Raw genomic sequence first — 16,075 nt, 5'->3', positions numbered from 1 at the left:
TACATTAACATTTACTTACTCTTTATATACATTAACATTTACAGGCTCCCAGGTAGATGCTATTTTTCTTGACTTCCGGAAGGCGTTCGATACAGTTCCGCACTGTCGCCTGATAAACAAAGTAAGAGCCTACGGAATATCAGACCAGCTGTGTGGCTGGATTGAAGAGTTTTTAGCAAACAGAACACAGCATGTTGTTATCAATGGAGAGACGTCTACAAACATTAAAGTAACCTCTGGCGTGCCACAGGGGAGTGTTATGGGACCATTGCTTTTCACAATATATATAAATGACCTAGTAGATAGTGTCGGAAGTTTCATGCGGCTTTTCGCAGATGATGCTGTAGTATACAGAGAAGTTGCAGCATTAGAAAATTGTAGCGAAATGCAGGAAGATCTGCAGTGGATAGGCACTTGGTGCAGGGAGTGGCAACTGACCCTCAACATAGACAAATGTAATGTATTGCGAATACATAGAAAGAAGGATCCTTTATTGTATGATTATATGATAGCGGAACAAACACTGGTAGCAGTTACTTCTGTAAAATATCTGGAAGTATGCGTGCGGAACGATTTGAAGTGGAATGATCATATAAAATTAATTGTTGGTAAGGCAGGTACCAGGCTGAGATTCATTGGGAGAGTCCTTAGAAAATGTAGTCCATCAACAAAGGAGGTGGCTTACAAAACACTCGTTCGACCTATACTTGAGTATTGCTCATCAGTGTGGGATCCGTACCAGATCGGGTTGACGGAGGAGATAGAGAAGATCCAAAGAAGAGCAGCACGTTTCGTCATGGGGTAATTTGGTAACTGTGATAGCGTTACGGAGATGTTTAACAAACTCAAGTGGTAGACTCTGCAAGAGAGGCGCTCTGCATCGCTGTGTAGCTTGCTCGCCGGGTTTCGAGAGGGTGCGTTTCTGGATGAGATATCGAATATATTGCTTCCCCCTGCTTATACCTCCTGAGGAGATCACGAATGTAAAATTAGAGAGATTAGAGCGTGCATGGAGGCTTTCAGACAGTCGTTCTTCCCGCGAACCATATGCGACTGGAACAGGAAAGGGAGGTAATGACAGTGGCACGTAAAGTGCCCTCCGCCACACACCGTTGGGTGGCTTGCGGAGTATAAATGTAGATGTAGATGTATCTTGAATAGAGTCCATGGGTTGTGGTGCAAGCTCATCAGTATTAGTCCTCTTGCAGATAATACCAGTAATCTTGTTATTACAGACTTTAGTCTCACTGCTAGGTCCTGCTATAGTCACTATCCTGCTCGCTATGTACTATTCTAACCAGTGACCTGCTCTGCAAATAATTGACAGACACCAAATGAGAAGAGTGAGTCACTGGAGTCCTCTGATCAGCGGTGGTGGCCTAAATACATGCTGTCAAGAGGGTGTTGGTGGCATGTTGCTTGTCGGTGTGTCTCTGGCCTCTCTTGTGGTAGGCGCACTTGATCCAGTGCCTACTATCAATCTTTGGGCTACATCTTTTCCAACTTGTGTGCTGGTTAAACGATCAGCCATTCTATTGGTAGATAATAATTGCCATGTGCAACAGTTGTGTATGAAGCAGAGGTGGCATGAGTCATTCCTTTTTCTCACAAACTCATGTACTCACACTTCTTTCTGCACTGGTGTATTCCTCTTGTATGTGGCAACAGAGACAAGTGACGAGTATTTAGTCAGTGCGCAATGGCAGAGTCTGGTGAGTTGAGTCTCCAAGCATACAGACATGGCTAGTACAGAGATGATATTGTAGGACCCGCTGGAAAATTCAAAGTGAATACACAGACCTCATTTCTCATCACTTTATGTCTTACTTTAAATATTTGTGAAAGGCTACAAATAAGTTCTGAACAAGAACTCAAACTGGACATGAAACTATGAGTAGTACCCTTAATGATATGCTTCATAGATCATTTGTACAACTTATATTGAAAAGATGTGGAAAGGGTCAGGTATGCTATCTTTTTGTCTGTATGCACACATAACTAAATAACATCATGGCTTAAATTTAATAACAATTAGCTTCTCACTCTTTGTCACTTCTAATGTTACAAGTGAAACATAAATTGAACAAAGTAATCGTATTTGTTCAGTATAGTACATTTGATATGAGTGTTTAATTGAAAATTGATATGTGGAGTAGGAATTGTCTACCAGAGGTGATTTTATATTTTAGTTTAAATTAGATTTAATATTTGATTTGCTACCTATCAGATATTTTACTTTATTTGAAAATTTTTGTGGGAGCATGTTAAACTATTCTCTGAGACACTGGCTAGTTTAGTGATAAGTTATAAAGGTCCTTTTTTTCTTTTACTGTTGTAACTATGGACCATATTATTCTTTTCAGATTGTGATGATTGCTGGAAATTACAACTACAACTCCAGGAGAATACCAAATAACAAATTTTACTTATTGTGCTGATACAGTGAAGTAATGATAATATATTATTAAATTTGTAGGTTATTTGCTTGTCTACAGGTAGTACACAATGTCGCCACCTCTTACAGCAGCAACAACAGCTCCATTGCTGTTTCAACTCTACATCAAAGTGCACAATTGCTGTGGCTGACAACAGGTGGTGTGCAAGTCTCTCAGCAACACATGACAACATGTTTTCAGTGGTGAGAAATTAGAAAGATTAGAAGAAGTAGCTGGCCAACATGTTAGTTGAACATCCTCTGTATTGATGTAGGTCTGTACAGCATGTGTAACATGTTGTCTTGTATTATTTGTTCAAGTATTGCGTCATGGATATCTCAAAGATAGGGTGCAGCGACTGATTTTAACTCCTCAGACATGTAATGGCTGCTGTCCAAATCATGGCTATGAGATCCAAGGATAATCAAATTGTGTACCACATCAAGTACTGGGTCTGTAGGACAAGTAGGAATGCAGTCTGCCAATGTTCATTGTCCCCAAAGATTTTACAGAATTGGGTCTCATTTGAAGGGATGACATGGTGCCATTCCTGTGTCCAGTGTTGTCATTGATGTACCATTGTCAGCACACCTCTCCCTGCTGTGTGTCAAGTGAAGCTACAACAATAGTTGCCCTTCTGAGACAGAGGTGCTCTCCAGGTGTTTTTTCACAGTCCAGGTGGGAGCTTGCCTTGCTGCAGACAAGCACATTTACAGAAAAGACAAATGTTAAAAGACTGTACAATCCTGCACAGTGGAGAACATCTGATCTCTTGAGCACTTGTTACATGGTGCCATCGAGATCCTGCACAGCGTTCAGTGTAGCCCTCTGGAACCCATCAGTTCCATATTCACGTGAAGGCTGTGGCATGAATGGGGAACCAGCTTTCTAATCTTCCCATATGGATTGTGTAGCTGGTGTTACTCCTACTTATTTTGTGTGAATGTGCTGAAATTCTTGTCACTTGCATATCCGCCCATGTCAGTTTGATGTTTGTTGCATTCCACCTTCCTGGTTTCAGAATCTAAATGACATGTGTCTTCTAGTACAAATTTTCATCAACATATACATCAATAAACTTGGAGCATTATACCCAGCTCATGTGTTCATTAATTGATGGTGTTATCTTTTTTTTTTCATATGTGAATATACTACACATTTCTGAAATTGAGGGTGAGTCTAGTTATAGAAAATCATTTTGTGACTAGAATCTTAAATTCCATCACCCCCATATCAACTTATAATTTTGAGATCATTTATAATTCAATTTATTTCAGTGCAACTTGTGAAATATCTGTGACACTTTAGCCATTTAGTTCCATTTTGTTACCATCTTGTGCACTGGCTGATTGTCATGTCTTTCATTTCATAGTATTTCCTTTCATTTTAGTGCTACTGTCTATAGTATTAATTTCTGTCCTTTTGTCATGGTGTCATACTTATGGCCCTTTATTTAACTTTTCTTAACATGTTGCAGTGATTTTTGTTGAATGCAAGTAACAGAGGATGTTCACTTGTTCTAAAAATTATGTAATTTTCTCCATCCCCTTCAAAGTTTTTTTATTCTTTTCTCTTTTTAATGGCATTTCTGCACAATCTTTTAGCGAAGCTTTTCCAGTTATTGGCACAAAAGTATTATGAAATACAGCTTAGTATTTCTATCTGTATTATCCAATTCTGACTCTTTTACTGTATTCTTAGAAATATTGCATTGCTGTTTTCTACTAACGTGTCTCAGGACTGTATTGAATTGTGTAGTTCTTCATGTACATCTACATCCATACTCCACAAACAACTGTGAAGTGTATGGCAGAGGGTACATCCCATTGTACCAGTTATTATGGTTTCTTTCCATCCTGTTCACATATGGAGTGTGGAATGCATGATTTTTTATGCCTCTGTGTGTGCTGCACCTATCCTAATCTTGTCCTCAGGATCCCTATGTGAGTGATATACAGGGGGTCATAGTATGTTCCTGGAGTCATCATATAAAGCCGGTTCTTCATACTTTGTTAGCTGACTTTCTTGGGATAGTTTACATGTATCTTCAAGAGTCTGTCAGTTCAGTTTATTCAGCATCACTGTAACAGTCTTGCATGGGTCAGACAAACTTGTGACCATTCATGCTGCCCTTCACTATATACGTTAAAGATCTCCTGTTACTCCCATTTGGTATGGGTCCCATACACTTGAGCAATATTTTACAATGGGTCACATGAGTGATTCATAAGCCATCTCCTTTATAGACTGATTGCACTTCCCCAGTAGTCTAGCAATAAACTGAAGTCTACCACCTGATTTACCCACAACTGAGCCTAAGTGATCATTCCATTTCATAATGCTACAAAGTGTTACACCAAAGTATTTATATGAGTTGGCCAACTGTGAGTCACCGATTTATAGTCATAGGATACTATGTGTAGGTGTGGTACTGAGTCCAATGCTTTTTGGAAATTAGTAAATACTGCATCTACCTGACTGCCTTGATCCAAAGCTTTCAGTGTGTCACATGAGAAAAGTGAGAGTCGGGTTTCACATGCTCAAAGTTTTTGGAATCCAGCTGGTTGGCATGGAGGACTGTCATTTATTCAAGATACCTCATTGTATTCAAAATACTTTCTAAGATTCTACAACAAATTAAGTTTTGTGGACCACTTCTACTACCTTCCTTTGAGAGGGGTGTTACCAATGTTCTCTTCCAACTACTGGGCACAGTTTTTTGTTCAAGGGACCTACAATAGATTAGAGTTAGAAAAGGAGCTAACACAGTCACAAATTCAATATAGAATCTAATAAGGTTTCCGTCAGGCTCTGAAGCTTCATTCAGTTTCAATGATTTTAGCTTTTTCTCGACACCACTGATGCTAAATACTTATTTCATCCATCTATTCAGTGGTATGAGAGTTAAATTGTGGCAATACTACTGAGTTTTCCTTTGTAAAAGAACGTTTGAAAACAAAGTTAAACATTTCAGCTTTTGTGCGCTACCATCAGTTTCAGTTCCTATCTCATTCACTAGGGACTGGCCCTAACTTTTATGTGACACCAATCGCCAGAATTTCTTTGTATTTTGTAGAGGACCATTTGACAATATTCTGCTACAGTAGTCACTGAAGGCTTAATGCATTGCTTCTTGACAATAAATGTGTTTCATTCAGCATCTCTCTATCCATAATCCTATGCTTTATTTTAAACCCATTATGCAATAATCTCTCTTTCCTTAGAAGTTTTTTTTACAGAGACTGTATACCATGAAGGGTCCCTCCTATTATGAACTGTTCTAATATATTTCCATCATGGATGGGTTTCTGAATTATCTATCCCAGGTAATTTTCAGAGAAGGCATTTACTAATGCTTCACAGGGTGTCTTATCATGCCCAACACAAACAAAACTGTGATATCCCCAACTGATTTATGGATGAATAAAGTCTCCACCAATGATTACAGTACGATTAGCGAACTTATGTACACTCAAGCTGGGGTTTTCTCTGAAGTTTTCAGTTACATCAGGAGATGAGTCTGGTGGATGATAGAAGGATCCAACTACCATTTTTTGCCCATCCCATATACTGAGTCTTGCCCAAAGAATCTCACATGTAGCTTCAATTTCTATCTCAGTGGATTTTAGTTTCATGTCTGCTGGGACAAATACACCACCTCCATTTCCCATTAGCCTATTCTTTTGATATACGGTTAAAGTTTCACCAAGAATCTCTCTACTATAAATATCAGCTTTCAGCCAGCTTTCTTCATCTAGTATTGTGTGAACTTCACTGTTTTTCAGGAGTGCTTTTTGTTGTGCTGCTTTGACAGTTAACCACTAGGAATTTAATACTCACCTGTGGGAGACATTTCTTTCCATCTTAGACTGATACTACAGATATCATTATCTTGACTGAATGGAGAGCTGGCTAATCTAAAAAAACTCATGTGCATACCCAACACACAGTCAGCTACCTAGGTAGCAGAAACCGATTTGTAGTGCACACCTGACCTGTTTAGAGGCACCCTACAATTCTCAGCCCTATGATGCAAGTCCAGGAAGCCACAGCCTAGCTTGTCATAGAACTTTTCAAGTCTCTGGTTCACTTCTTCCACTTGTCTCAGAGCCAAAGGGCCAATGCTGCAAATTGTGAGTTTCTTTAAAACTCCATATTCAAGGCTGATCTCAACCTGATCTGCCATTTACCAGAATGATCCAAGTCTGACCTCAGAGCCCAGATGGCAGGCACTATTTTTTCAGCATGTACCACAATCTCCAGTTGCTTTCACCCTGTTCCCTTAATAGTTGGTGGAATAGCCTCTTCAGTATGTCGAATGAGACCACCAGACACATACACTGAGTTCACCTGGTATCCTTTTCTGTCCCTTGCTGGTATTTCCCTAAGGGGTACCATCATCTGCCATATCTTTGAACTGTCACTGATTAATAGACCCCTACCCATTTTCATTGGCTCCTCTTGACACTGGACAAAACAGGTTTCCCCAAAGCAGGTTTTCACTACACTTTTGTGAACATTGTAGTCAATGTCAGTGATGGAACAAGCTGTCTAGTAAATTGTTGTATTTCTTGTGAGCAGTCATTTCTGATGATGGTGATAACTGACAAACTCTACATAAATAAGTGAGAGATAGCATTCACAGGATTACACTCTTTCTTCAAGCATGAAGCAGATATTGGTTTTTGGCAGATACCAGGAATGCTCAGCAGAAGAGATGGGCATCAGCTTGAGATCTGTTCATCAGGTTGCCATTGAAGGTAATTTATCTGTCCAAACTTGTGGAATTTTTCCAATTGTCATGAAAATTCACAGTCAACAGCAGCCCATAACAAAAATAGATGATTTTGACAAAGGTGTTATGAGGTGCTTTGTACCCAACATATGTAAAAGAGGCAAATTTCCCACTGTCAAAAAAATTATGTTGAAAATACATCAAAACAATAAAATTTAAAGGCATTATTACCTCAAGGCCAGTAATACTTAAAAACATACAGTCTTAGACATAGCACCTGGCTGCCAACTAGCTGCCACTAGACTAAGACAAATTGTTCACTTAAGGCACCAATTAAATTGCCCTCACCTCAAAATTCTAAGTGTGGCCATTTGTATGATCTGGCAACACTGCTGGATGTAGAAGTTCTGGAGTAAGTGCTGTCTTCAATTTGAGCTGTTATAGTGCTGTATTTGCTCATGGTCTAACAGTAAATATCATGCAATGTTAACACAAAGATACAAGTTTGAATTCACTCCTTCTTTTATTTTTTTAAACTCCATTTCAGCTGTCTGCTAATGGTATTGGTCTGATGGAACCTCAAAGATTATTCACTTCACTTTCTAATCCACCAGTAAGACAAAAACTTCAAGAAACAGTTCTATGAAATAACTCATGGCTACATTAAGATCAGAACAGTTTTCACTTGAAAGTTTCATTGGACTTCAACAGCTACCAGCCACACAGTGAGGTGTACCTTGGGTACATTTTAGTTCTTGAACCGGTAAGCATAAAACTGTTTATTATTATAGTTTGACTTTCTGCATCAAATAATTTTGATAAACCACATAAACACCATGCAGTAACACAACATGTGTAAATTGCTTTGAGAGTACTTATCAGTTATCAAACTATAGTACAACGTGTACGACTTTGCTTCCACCATTTTTCCCCCAACATTTGAGGCTTTAATGAAACAAATTCTTTACACATGTATCATTCAAAGTATTTTCCATCACTGGCCACTACTTTCTCACATCTTTTGGGCAGTGTACGAATACCGCGTCAAAAAAATTGTTCATCTTTTGAAGCGATCCACAAATCGATCTAATTTGTGACTTCTTCATGAGATCGGAAGTGTTGGTCAGCCAGGCGATGCGCCATTGATCTAAAGAGGGAGCAATGTCTGGAGAATATGGCTGGTGGGGTAGGACTTCCCATTTTAATGTTTACAAGTACGTTTTGACCTCTTTTGCAATGTGGGGTCGAACCTATGGTAAGGATTCTATTAGCGAAAGAACGTGTCGTGAGTGGTTTCAACACTTCAAGAACAGTGATTTTAATGTCGTAGACTGGCATAATGGTGGAAGAGAGAATGTTTTTGGAAGGGTCTATGTCATTCCAACAAATTAGTAATGAAGTCACAAATATGAGTTAAAAGGTTTACTTACCTTTGTGACTTGTTGAATAATGAAGTCTGTAACACTGCTTGTAATATAGCACAAAAAAGGCCCTCATTGGCTAAGTGCAAATAATCATAGATAAACTTCACAGTACATAACAAATGCAATTTACAACAACTGGCTGTTCACATCTAAGAGTTCACTAGACAACTTTCCCTGTCTAAGTCAGCCCCGGACAATCGTCTATCACCGAGTGTGCGAGAGCTGCTCTTCTGTCTTCTGAGTAGGCTTCTGTACATTGTGATTGGCAGGTTGTACCCGGCCAGCAATTGGCTGAGGTGAAGTCGTTATCTTCATCCTCAGCAGTGCCTGTGGCACTGGTGGAACCAGTACAAGTGGCACATCTCTACAGCACCGGCACCAGCTCACGTCTCACGCCTTTGGTGCTTTTTCCCTGGCTGTGTCTTGTTCAGATGACACAGCACATTGTGTCACCCACATTTCTACTTTCTTATTCATTATTAGACCTACTCTGTGTACCCCTATTCAATTTTGTTTCAGTAACACTTTACTCACCTAACCTGAAATCCTGTTCTTTTAATGGTGCTTTACTGATTCTAGCTATATCTGATGTCTGTTTTCAGATTCTCCAGCCTACCTACAACTGATGACAACATACGAGGGTTATTCCAAAAGTAAGGTCCGGTTATAAAAAAAAAATCGAAACTAAAATGTTTTTTCAAAGCAATTGTTTTATTTACATTCCTTACATCTTTATCTATTTTTCTACATAACTTCCATACTTATTTAAACATTTGTCACATCGTTCAACAAGCTTTTGAATGACCATGTTATAGAAATCGGCCGCCTGTGACGATAACCAGTCCTTAACTGCTTCTTTCACTTCATCATCTGTGTCGAAGCGCTTGCCGCCGAGAAACTCCTTTAAGTAACGGAACAGGTGGAAATCACTTGGCGCCAGGTCCGGACTGTAAGGAGGATGGTCCATCTGTTCCCATCCAAATTTCTTGATCAGAGCTTGCGTTTCATTTGCAGTGTGGGGTCTGGCATTGTCATGCAACAACAAGATTCCAGATGACAAAAGACCATGTCGCTTATTCTGGATTGCACGTCGAAGTTTAGTCAGGGTAGCGCAGTAGGCGGCTTTATTAATCGTTGTTCCTCTCTCCATAAAGTCGACTAACAATACTCCACGTCTATCCCAGAACACAGTCGCCATAACCTTACGTGTTGAGATTGTCTGCTTTGCCTTGACCTTGACTGGCGATGACGTGTGACGCCATTGCATTGACTGACGTTTAGACTCTGGAGTGATGTGAGAAACCCATGTCTCATCCCCTGTGACAACATTGTCTAAAAGACTGTCACCTTCCTTATGATATCGCTCCAAAAAATCAAGAGCAAAAGCCATTCTTTTCATTCGTTGGGGCTCAGTAAGCAGCCTGGGAACCCAACGGGCACACAATTTGTGAAACTTCAAATGTTCAGACACAATTCTGTACAAAGTTGTTCTACTCACATTCGGAAAATGCATGTCTACGTCTGTAATAGTGAATCGGCGATCTTCACGAATTTTTTTTTCAACCGCATTGACCAAATCGTCTGAAATCACTGATGGTCGGCCACACCGTGGTTCATCGTGCACATTATCCCGTCCTTCATTAAAAGCTCGCACCCACTTGCACACTTTACTGTCGCTCATTATGTTAGGACCGTACACTTCAGTAATCTGCCGATGGATTTCCGCCGCTGAATTGTTTCTTGCAGACAAAAACCGTATCACTGCCCTTACTTCACAATCGGCGGGCTGATCAATTGTCTTAAACATTGTTAAGTGACACTGTGAACTACACTCAGCAACAGTAATGAAGCGAATGGCGGCGTTTGACGCGCAAGGCTTGCCGGGAGTCGGCGCGCATGCGTGTTTTGTCATTGGCGCCAAATTTCAATAGTTACGGCGAATCGGACCTTACTTTTGGAATAACCCTCGTACTTCTCATACATAAGTGCTTGCAGATGCATACGGGAATTATTGTGCCTGCAGAATATGTTATCCAAGAGAATGCTGTTATCATTAAATCATGAAAGAGCTTCATTATGTCAAGCAATATGATGGCTGTAGTTTCCCTTGCTTTCACATGTTCACAGTATCAACATGGAGTGGATATTGGCCAAAGTAATCTGCCAATCTCTCAGATTGTTGCTTGTGAAACTAATGAAAATATTGACCCATCTCTTGAGGAATCTTATGTTAGTATTCATTTCTTTTAGTTTACTTCTTTGTTTATTACATTGTATCCTAATGAATAAAATTTGTGTCTGCTGGTTCCCTTGTTGCAGAGATGGCTCTCCTGTTCCAAGCAAGCACGGATACAGGATGAAGTAATCACTTACTGATAATATAATGGGAATGGATAGAGAAAAAATCTACTCACCAAGCAGCGGGAGGGGAACACACACACAAAAGGATTCAACTTTTACAAGCTTTCGGAGGCAGCGGCTCCTTCTTCTCACAGAAGAGTCGAAGAGGAAGGAAGAGGTGTGAAGGAAAAGGACTGGAGAGGTTTAGTGAAAGGGATACAGTTCATAAAAGTCACCCAGAACTTTGGTTCAGGGGAGACTTACCAGATGGGATGAGAAGGAAGAAAAGAGTCTTTTCTTCCTCCTTGCTGCTGCTTCAATGTAACTTCTGTGAAGTTTATAATGTAGCAGATGAGGTACTGGCAGAAGCAAACCTGTGAGGACAGGTTGTGAGTCACGCTTGGATATCTCAGTTGGCAGAGCACTTGCACATGAAAGATAAAGGTCCTCAGTTTGAATCTTAATCCAGCACACAGTTTTAATCTGCCAACAAGTTTCATACCAGTGTACATTCAGGTGCAGAGTGAAGATTCCTTCTGGATGGACAGTTTTGTTTCTGATGTTGGAGTGCCACACTGAAAATGAAACACTCCTTAGCAAAAAGGATTTAAATAAGTTTACACCCACTGCAGAACTATTTTTGTGACAATACTATGGTGCAAAAATTTCTGACCTAGTGGACTGGCAACAGTGATTAGAGAAGGGACACACTTATATATCATGTTGTAATATGGTAGTGGAACTTAAAATTTGTTCTGTTTGCTTTTAATGAATGAGATTACTATTCCATTTTCAATGTCAGCACACCCATATCCTTTTATTGTAAATTATACACAGCAGGCTTATGTTATCAATATTGCAAGATGGCACATTGCATATACAATACTTCAAGAAGACAATATTAATGCTTACAGAATATTCTGTTGATATTTTTTTGTGAAGCCAAAGAAGATGTATTGTTTCAACCTCACCATTGTCAATCCAATCTCAGGCATCCTCAGTCTTGTGAGTGGAGAATTATTTTGAAATATTGAATCCTCTTGTAGGGGCAAATCTTGAATGAACACTAGCCCAAACTGGCATCTAAACCCACCTTGAGCAAAGGCTCACTTGTTGGATAACATTATAAGTTTTTATTGGTTGGAACACTAAGACTTGTGTTTATAGTGCTGCTGAAGCCGTTTTCTTGTATCCATCTGATATACCGGGTGATCAAAAAGTCAGTATAAATTTGAAAACTGAATAAATCATGGAATAATGTAGATAGAGGGGTACCAATTGACACACATGCTTGGAATGACATGGGGTTTTATTACAACCAAAAAAATACAAAAGTTCAAAAAATGTCCGACAGATGGCACTTCAACTCATCAGAATAGCAATAATTAGCATAACAAAGTAAGACAAAGCAAAGATGATGTTCTTTACAGGAAATGCTGAATATGTCCACCATCATCCCTCAACAAAAGCTGCAGTCGGGGAATAATGTTCTGAACAGCACTGTAAATCATGTCCAGAGTTATGGTGAGGCATTGGTGTCAGATGTTGTCTTTCAGCATCCCTAGAGATGTCGGTCGATCATGATACACTTGCGACTTCAGGTAACCCCAAAGCCAATAATCGCACGGACTGAGGTCTGGAGACCTGGGAGGCCAAGCATGACGAAAGTGGCAGCTGAGCAGACGCTCAGCATCTTTCACGCGTCTAGCAATATGGGGTGAAGCGCCATCCTGCATAAACATCATACATTCCAGCAGGTGTTTATCAGCCAGGCTGGGGATGATGCAATTCTGTAACATATCGGCGTACCTCTCACCTGTCACGGTAGCAGTTACAAAACCAGAATCACGCATTTCCTCGAAGAAAAAAGGCCCAATAATTATTTTTTTTCCCTTATAAAACGCCAAGTCATTCCAGTCATGTGTGTCAATTTTTACCTCTCTATCTACATTATTCCGTGGTTTATTAAGTTTTCAAATTTATACTGACTTTTTGATCACCCGGTATAATGGGTCTGACAACATCAGTACCATCATGAATGTAAGCTTTGTGCAGGTCCTGTCCAACTGTTTTCATTGAAACTGTTCTCTAGACACAGTTTAAGTGTAGCCATCACCTTTGTGGTGAAGTGGTCTGGGGGTACCAGACCACTTGTGTATGGGGTTGGCTTTTGGCAGAGTAGCTTAGACAAGCCATATCAAAAGGCAAAGCTTTTTTTGAACACACATGTGACTACATTCATAGCAAGTCAATGGAGGTGGCAGCCACTTCCTCTCACTGCACGTGGTGATGACTGCGTGTGACACTGGCAAGTTGACAACTACCGAGCCGTGATGTTGTCACCCATGAATGCCGACTCCGGAAGCTTACGCAGAGGCTTGTGGCACAGTTAGCAGAATACAGCCACTTGCCACAGTGAAGACTGCTGACTGCTGCAGAGACAGTGGCACTTGTAGCGGATATTGGCCTCCAGTGGTAGATCTCAACCTTGCTAGTCACAGTGAGTGGCACCTAGGCATCTACACCAGCACAGAAAGGTGTACAGCTGTACTGCTCCAGTCCCAAGCCACTTCCCTCCAGGGCAGGGGCCTGGCTGTTGCTGGCGTGGGGCAGGGGTGCAGCTGCTGCTGGGGTGGGGCAGGAGGCAGCCCGCTGCTAGAGAAGCACCAAGTCCGAGAGAGAATGAGGGCACTTGGCACTAGCAGAAAGTGCAGCAGTGGAGTCCCAAACTTGTTGCTTGGTCATCCTATGTAGCCCTTTCATCCCTGGAGGTGCTGCTGATGCCTCTGCCAAAATTAACATTTATTTACACTGCTTCGTGACCCACTTGTTGTTTACACTCGTACTAAGGGCGACAAATCCGTGGGCTGGTGGTGTGGAAATGTCTTGGCTCTTCCTAAAAGAGCTCCATTTTCTGGCTGTGTTGCGTTATTGTTGTGCTTTGCCTAGTGTGTGGCGTCCCCACATTCCAACTGCGTGCTGATATTGTCGACGCCGTAGAGCTGCTACTGCCACAGATCTCGCAGTGGAGTTGAGACACGATGCACGATGACGTAGGTCTCCGTTGGTGAACGGGAGACAGAAATGCGAACTCGTACGATGGATGCTTCTTCTGATTTAAGATTGAATGATTCATTGCCCGGATATGCAGTTGTTGTTAAATCTTATCTCATCCGCATCGTACACACCACCAATTGCGAGGAAACATTGTAATTATCAAACATCCTGGCAGATTAAAACTGTGTGCCAGACCGAGACTCGAACTCGGGACCTTTGCCTTTCGCGAGCAAGTGCTCTACCAACTGAGCTACCCAAGCAGTTGGTAGAGCACTTGCCCGCGAAAGGCAAAGGTCCCGAGTTCGAGTCTCGGTCCGGCACACAGTTTTAATCTGCCAGGAAGTTTCATATCAGCGCACACTCCGCTGTAGAGTGAAAATTTCATTCTAGATTGTAATTATCAGTCTTCTCGTACGTTGTTCGCTCGCTGCTATGGAGTTGTTGAACCTGTATGAAGCGAGATCCACAGATACTCTTTGATCACGTCTGAGTGAACCTACGCCGTAATGTTAAAAAAAGAAGTTCAAAAGTTCTCTTTTCAATTAATGAAGTAGGTATTTTGATATTCAGATTAAATTGTCCCTGCTGAACAGTCATTGGTTACCTATCATTGATTAAATCACTTAATAAGATTGATATTTCACTTGGAACGAACAGTTTATTGTTCCTTGGCCACTAAATACACTCCTGGAAATTGAAATAAGAACACCGTGAATTCATTGTCCCAGGAAGGGGAAACTTTATTGACACATTCCTGGGGTCAGATACATCACATGATCACACTGACAGAACCACAGGCACATAGACACAGGCAACAGAGCATGCACAATGTCGGCACTAGTACAGTGTATATCCACCTTTCGCAGCAATGCAGGCTGCTATTCTCCCATGGAGACGATCGTAGAGATGCTGGATGTAGTCCTGTGGAACAGCTTGCCATGACATTTCCACCTGGCGCCTCAGTTGGACCAGCGTTCGTGCTGGACGTGTAGACCGCGTGAGACGATGCTTCATCCAGTCCCAAACATGCTCAATGGGGGACAGATCCGGAGATCTTGCTGGCCAGGGTAGTTGACTTACACCTTCTAGAGCACGTTGGGTGGCACGGGATACATGCGGATGTGCATTGTCCTGTTGGAACAGCATGTTCCCTTGCCAGTCTAGGAATGGTAGAACGATGGGTTCGATGACGGTTTGGATGTACCGTGCACTATTCAGTGTCGCCTCGACGATCACCAGTGGTGTACGGCCAGTGTAGGAGATCGCTCCCCACACCATGATGCCGGGTGTTGGCCCTGTGCGCCTCGGTCGTATGCAGTCCTGATTGTGGCGCTCACCTGCACGGCGCCAAACACGCATACGACCATCATTGGCACCAAGGCAGAAGCGACTCTCATCGCTGAAGACGACACGTCTCCATTCGTCCCTCCATTCACGCCTGTCGCGACAACAATGGAGGCGGGCTGCACGATGTTGGGGCGTGAGCGGAAGACGGCCTAACGGTGTGCGGGACCATAGCCCAGCTTCATGGAGACGGTTGCGAATGGTCCTCGCCGATACCCCAGGAGCAACGGTGTCCCTAATTTGCTGGGAAGTGGTGGTGCAGTCCCCTACGGCACTGCGTAGGATCCTACGGTCTTGGCGTGCATCCGTGCGTCGCTGCGGTCCGGTCCCAGGTCGACGGGCACGTGCACCTTCCGCCGACCACTGGCGACAACATCGATGTACTGTGGAGACCTCACGCCCCACGTGTTGAGCAATTCGGCGGTACGTCCACCCGGCCTCCCGCATGTCCACTATACGCCCTCGCTCAAAGTCTGTCAACTGCACATACGGTTCACGTCCACGCTGTCGCGGCATGCTACCAGTGTTAAAGACTGCGATGGAGCTCCGTATGCCACGGCAAACTGGCTGACACTGACGGCGGCGGTGCACAAATGCTGCGCAGCTAGCGCCATTCGACGGCCAACACCGCGGTTCCTGGTGTGTCCGCTGTGCCGTGCGTGTGATCATTGCTTGTACAGCCCTCTCGCAGTGTCCGGAGCAAGTATGGTGGGTCTGACACACCGGTGTCAATGTGTTCT

General features: G+C 42.2%; 1 long non-coding RNA gene across 1 annotated transcript; it reads left to right on the top strand.

Annotated features, from left to right (window-relative positions):
* Positions 1–2,448: 2,448 nt before the first annotated feature.
* Positions 2,449–11,759, top strand: LOC126465568 (uncharacterized). The gene is made up of 3 exons (XR_007585978.1): positions 2,449–2,638; positions 7,718–7,933; positions 10,914–11,759. It is a non-coding gene; the product is annotated as an uncharacterized LOC126465568 (long non-coding RNA).
* The last annotated feature ends 4,316 nt before the right edge of the window (positions 11,760–16,075 follow it).

This window comes from Schistocerca serialis, chromosome 1, assembly GCF_023864345.2.
Source record: "Schistocerca serialis cubense isolate TAMUIC-IGC-003099 chromosome 1, iqSchSeri2.2, whole genome shotgun sequence".
Taxonomy (NCBI): domain Eukaryota; kingdom Metazoa; phylum Arthropoda; class Insecta; order Orthoptera; family Acrididae; genus Schistocerca; species Schistocerca serialis.
The sequence above is the reverse complement of the archived record's forward strand: the minus strand, read 5'-3'. Positions and strand labels throughout refer to the sequence as shown.